At 41.4% G+C, this 6,112-nt stretch overlaps 1 long non-coding RNA gene across 1 annotated transcript; it reads left to right on the top strand.

Moving 5' to 3' along the window:
• Positions 1–5,548, top strand: LOC309367751. Its single transcript, XR_014167319.1, has 3 exons — positions 1–117; positions 3,738–3,877; positions 5,175–5,548. It is a non-coding gene; the product is annotated as an uncharacterized lncRNA (long non-coding RNA).
• Positions 5,549–6,112: the final 564 nt, after the last annotated feature.

The raw sequence follows: 6,112 nt of genomic DNA, 5'->3' as shown, positions 1-6,112 counted from the left end.
GCACTCGAATGAACCTGGCAACAGCACTCCCAACCAAAAATGGTGTTAGGTTCTTACGCTTTGGAAAAGTCAATGTGCAGGAATTTGAGAAGCAGTGGTGCTTGCACTGGGAGAGAGGTGAGCAGCCAGCTGACATCTATAAATAATTGTAATCCGCTTTTACACAGAAGTGTGTGGTTTGGGAAGGACAGCTTTGAACCACACGCCATGTTAACAATAAAAACAGCAGGTTGTCAGCCAGCCTCTTTAGATGGCTCTTGGCTTTCCTTTCTTCCAGATGGGTTCACAACCCTCCTCCTTTTAAATCGCCACATAAATTTATCTCTTCTGTTTGCAACTCCCAAGTAAAACACTGACAATTCCCTTTGTTCTTCTAGTCGGCCTTATGTTCTCAGAGATCACTCTGATAAGACACCCACCAGATGAGATCTTGGAAGAAGATCAAGGCAATCACTTTGTCATTTCAACAGCACCCTCCTTGCTCCTAAAAGAACCTTTTCCACTTAAGAGACTCTCACATGCCCAGGCAATGCAGCATCCTCCGTATCTTGTGGGACCACAAATCCCATCAGACCCACTCAGTATGGCCAATACACAGGGATGATGGGATGGCAGGGGAAGCACTGTGTTGTCTATCCCTGGCTGAATGGGTCAGTGGCCATCCCAAGAAGCAGAGGTGTTGCTAGGTTCTTAAGACACTTAATGCATAGGCTTATGTCTCAAATTTGCAGGTGCCAATTTATGTCTGTGAGGAAATTGAGGTGGTGGGTGGGCTCCCACTGACACACTGCATTTTGCAGCATGCCCAGCATATGTGTAAACAATTTTTTTGAAAGTATTTCTAAAGCAAAGAAGGGGAAAGAGATCTGGGCTCAAGGTCCGTGGGCTGCTCCTTAATAACATCCATGGGCAGGGGCATCATAGGGGGGCAGGAGACTGAGGGCTCCCCCAAAATTTTCAATTGTGGGGGCAAGCCGTTGCCCTTGCCCCGGGAGGAAGGGTTTGCAGTGGGTGTAGCATTCTGTTCAATATGTGAAATAAGATGTTGTCCATTTATGCTTTGCCTTTCGCACTGGACCACTAATAAACATTACCACTAGTTATTCTGGCACAGATTAGAAGCAGATATGCAGGCATATCTTGATGCGCTTCTGGATGAAAAGAATCCATTGCAGAGTCTGAATCGGGTGCAGCTTTCCCCACCATTTTATAATACATATGTACCTCCATTGTCTGCCTCAAACCACTAGTCTGGTGCACGGATATAACGAGATTGGTGTCGAGTTTGTAAAGAACATTGGAGCTGTACAGATGAGGAATGATGAGGAATGATAAGGGATGCTTCATTCTGAAAATGGCCTGCTTAATCCATCCCCTCTTTAAATCATTCTGTGAAAGGAGCAAGTAAAGTGAAAATGAACCCCTAAAAATGTCTAATATTTAACTGAGACAGAATTCTGAAATGAACTCCATCTACATCTCAGTACATAGGGCAGGGAGTCCCACTTCTGTTGTACAGCTTGGACCGCTAAAGACAGAAGAGACAATGTTTTTCATGATCTTATCTCCGTCCTAGACAGCAATTCACATGCTATATATTACAAACTAGTAATGTATCCCTTAGCCTTTTCAATTAAAACAGCAAAAGTGTGCCTATTACTCTTTTAACACTGCTCTCTGAAGTCACACATGATGAGTTTAAATCAGCTTTTAGACTGAAATATTATAAGGAGCCAAATGGTCTAGAGATTCTGCCCCCATCTGCCATGGCCATCTTCTCAAAAAACCTCACCAGAAAAGTGATATACTTTTAAAATTAAAAGTAAACTCCTCAAACCCAGCAGGGTCTCTGCTTAGCAAGCAACCAAACAGAAACTGCTAAACTGAGCATTTATTCTGAGGTTTGCGGAGGGGGGGAGCATAGCTGGGTACATGGACGCAACACCAAAATCCACCACACTGCTACTTGCCTTCTGTTGGATTTCATTTTTGCGGCAGCACCCCAGAAGCCTGGTCGTCCTCCCTAGATCAGCCTTTGCTATGCATTGAATTGTTATGTTGCAAGTGTAGGGTCCCTAAACAGTTCATTATAGGGGATGGGCAGAACTGGCCACTGGATCCTAAGTTGCTCCATTCCCCTGAGAGGAGGTTGATCTGGGCTAGAGTTTGCATTGCTAACCTTGCTTTCAATTATTCCCCACCTTGCTTTCAATTATTATTATTTGTATTTATACACTGCTTCATGCCAAAAATAGGCTTCTAAGCCAAATGCAAGTATATAAACTAATTTCACAAGCATTAAAATCTAAGCATCTTTTATTAAACATGCAATAAATCTCTGAAATAGATTTTCATAGCAAATAAAAAATGTAGAGATCTTCTGGGCTGAAGCAGCTCCTCACAAATGTGATGTAGAGCTCTGTTGGTAGTGCATGAGACTCTTAATCTCAGGATAGTGAGTTCCAACCTCATACTGGGTGAATGTTTCCTGCATTGCAGAGGGTTGGACTAGATAAGCCTTGTGGTCCCGTCCAACTCTACAATTCTCTGATTCTACACCTTGCATCCTGTCCGGCACATAATATATGATGTGCCAGAAGGGATAGGGCTTGGCTGCACTCTCTCTTCATCAAATATCCTTTCCAGCATTACAATGGCAGCTTTGCATAGTTAATAAACCAAGAGAAAGAGAAATCACGAGGAAACATAAGCACAGATTTAAGATCTGCCTGGGTGAAGAGAGCTGCTGTCATTTCTTCTATTTCCTGATCATGACTGCTTTAGGCAGGATTGGCAATTTCATCAATGACAGTCTAACTAATTTGTTAGTTCTCTGATCTTGATCCTTCTTGAAGTGTGGACAGCAGTGGAAATGGATTTTGTCACTGCACTGGGTTTGGAGACAGAATGGGACCAACATTCCTTTATTTTCTGCATCTGTTGGGAGCAAAGGATTGGGACAGCAACTAGGCTCAACATGCATCAGCAGTCAGCATGGCCAGGCATGAAGTGGCCCATGGGCTGGCATGGGCCTCCTCCAATCAATAATACCTGTCTCTTGTATGTGAAAAGTGTCATTGTGGCTACATAAAGATAGCTAAAGGGAAACTACTCATAGATTTGAGACTACAAGCAGTATGAAGGGTAAAATTATTCTATACAATAGGATGATTGCTAGAAATACAAAAAAAAAAGCCCATTAAGAATACCGTGGTACCTCAGGTTAAGTACTTAATTCATTCCGGAGGTCCATACTTAACCTGAAACTGTTCTTAACCTGAAGAACCACTTTAGCTAATGGGGCCTCCTGCTGCTGCTCCTGCTGTTCTCATCCTGAAGCAAAGTTCTTAACCTGAAGCTCTATTTCTGGGTTAGCGGAGTCTGTAACCTGAAGCGTATGTAACCCGAGGTACCACTGTACATCTTTTCATTGTTAAAAAAAAATGCAAACAAACCAGTACCATTGCCAATTCTGCAAAAGTTGTTTATGAATCTTACGGTAATACCTTAAGAGTACAAAGTTTGCAACTGATTCAGGTACATGTGACTTTGTATCCATGAAGAGGAAGGAATTATAACAGAAAGAGAAGTATTATTCCTGTGCAGCTTTTAGCAATATATCACACACACATTACAATGATGAAAGAAACCATCGGAAACTGATCTGCAATGCAAAATTTATGTTTTAAATACCAGATTTTTACATTCTGAAAATGGTTGCATCTTCTAACCAACAGATGAACTAATCCGTGGCTTTCTTTGAGAGGCATCCCTGGAAAACGTGTCTAAAGGGTGGTATTTATATCACAGGCTATCCCATTTGCAGAGAAGAAAAGGATTACCTTTGAAGTGTAAAGATCAAAAGCTATTTTTGCAGGTAATAAGATCTCTCTCAGATGGATTTCAGTAATAGAAACTGGCTCATCTAGAGCAAAGTAATAAAAATGTAAGCAAAGTGTAATAAAAGAAAAATGGAAAGTAACTCACTCACCCTGAAATGCACCACACAGCATCCCACAAAACAATGTTTACCAGAACTAATGTGGTACTTAACACATAATGGAAATTCTGTAATATACTGGTTTTCTGAGGTTTGAAACAATTTGGTTGTGGTAACACTATCATAAACAAACTATTTCAAGTAAACGGTGATAGCAGTCAGAGTGAAGGATGAATGAGTGAACCTTTACCCAATAGATGCATTCAGACGAAACACTAAACCACAAGCCTCACCTTCTCTGGCACAGTTGTGAGGACGAACCACATGTCATTACATTGTCCAGACCCTTCAAACTGTGGTTAAACTTAACTATGCTTTGCTTGAAATCACAACTTTGAACCATAGTTTAAGAAACTGACTTATTTTCACGGACTGTAGTTCAGATTAGCCACAGTTTAGGGTTTGAACGTAATGCTAAACTACAGCTAGTCAGATCAGAAGCAAAAGCTTCTGATCTCCTCCTCAGCTTGGCTGGAGAAGAAAGGAAACAGGAGAGATAACCCATGAGACTCACTGTTGCTCGTTCTAATTCTCACTATGCTAAGCTAGGACTTAGTGCAAGGGTCACGAACCTGAGGCCCATGGGTCCCAGTGTGCCTGCCAGTACATAATATGGCAGCCATGAAAGGTCTTAGCAAATAACTGCTCAGAAAGCCACAGTGCACGAGATTATGGATGAGCATGTCTACACCATTTTGTATTACTTTCTCTTTTTCTGCTCTGTTATATGTGGCAGCCATTTTGTATTATGCCACACCCCTGCAGCTGCCATTTTGTGACCTGCATTGGTACTTCCTCAGAATTCCAAATGTGCTCACTACCCAAAAAGGTTTGTGATTCCTTTTTTAGTGTCTTATCCAAAGGTAGCTAAAATCCCTTTTTCAATACAAAGGTCACTTTATATTTTACAAAATAAACATGCACAGAGTTAAATGTGAGCCCACAATGTGAACAGTGAATTTCTCCAACAGAAGAAGAAAAAACACTTTAGGAACTATCAGGAAAGCCAATGAGTTATTTATCAAGAGCTCCCAGCATGCAGTGTTTCTTTTGCAGGGCTGAATTGGTCTTCTTGTGTCTTAACCATTCCTGTTCAAACTGTGTTTATTGCTGACTGGTTTCTTGAACTGCTGCCTACTTAATTGTTGCTTATCTGTCTGGCCCTTTCTTCCAGGAACACAGCAGTAAACAAACCAACAAAAGGTTATTTGGGTCACAGTTGTTGTAACCCTCCTGCATTTAAGGAGCACCTTTGAGCTAGCCTTCCAGAGTCTTGAAAAGCCTTGCAAAAAGAAAGACTTCAAAACAAATCAGTTTTTTAATAAGGTAGTCATGGGTGATTTGACTCGTGGAAAATGACGGCAAACAACATGTGGCCTTCCAGCAGCTGAATGGGAAGGCAGATGTGCCTCAACAATGGCTGAGTCAAGCTGTTGTTCTGTGAGAGAAATACATTGGCATCTACTGGGGGTGGGGGAGAGAAGGAACCAGTTCCCCTCACCCCAATGAACTATATTCTCTGGGTTCCCAACTTCATTTAAAAAAAAAAAACAACACAAACCTCTAGCACTTGTAAAACCCAATAAAGGAGGCAAAACGTACAAGTACTATTATATTCGTTGGTTTGTAAGAAATGAGCCTCTTCCCATCCTTCAGTGCTTCTAATCTATGAATTAAGTCATATTAATTATTAGCATTCAGGAAAGTAGATCTATCCTGGACTCTGACTGCTAATTTTTAATTTTTCCTCTGTTCACTGTTGAGTTTCATTCATGGTATACAGTTGCATTTGTTCGACTGTGCACACACTTTCACCTTTTCTGCACCCCCGGTGCACCCCCAATGCTGATTTGGAGAGCAATGGAGTCACAATGTTAGTCACAATCCATATTTATCTAGTCATTTCTTGTGAAACATTGCATTTTGCTGCATTCTGCTGCATTTCCCCACAAACCAGCTCCAATATGAATTGGGTTGGGGGAGAATGACCTTGCTGCATTTTAAGCTGGCGACATGTACACAACCTTGATCGAAACCAAATTAAAATGTATCAGTCTAGAGAATTAGTTCAATGAGGTGTTTTGAAATCTCCACTTTCAGATAGCCCTAGGC

This window comes from Podarcis melisellensis (assembly GCF_964234715.1).
Source record: "Podarcis melisellensis genome assembly, chromosome: 1".
NCBI classification, from domain to species: domain Eukaryota; kingdom Metazoa; phylum Chordata; class Lepidosauria; order Squamata; family Lacertidae; genus Podarcis; species Podarcis melisellensis.
The sequence above is the reverse complement of the archived record's forward strand: the minus strand, read 5'-3'. Positions and strand labels throughout refer to the sequence as shown.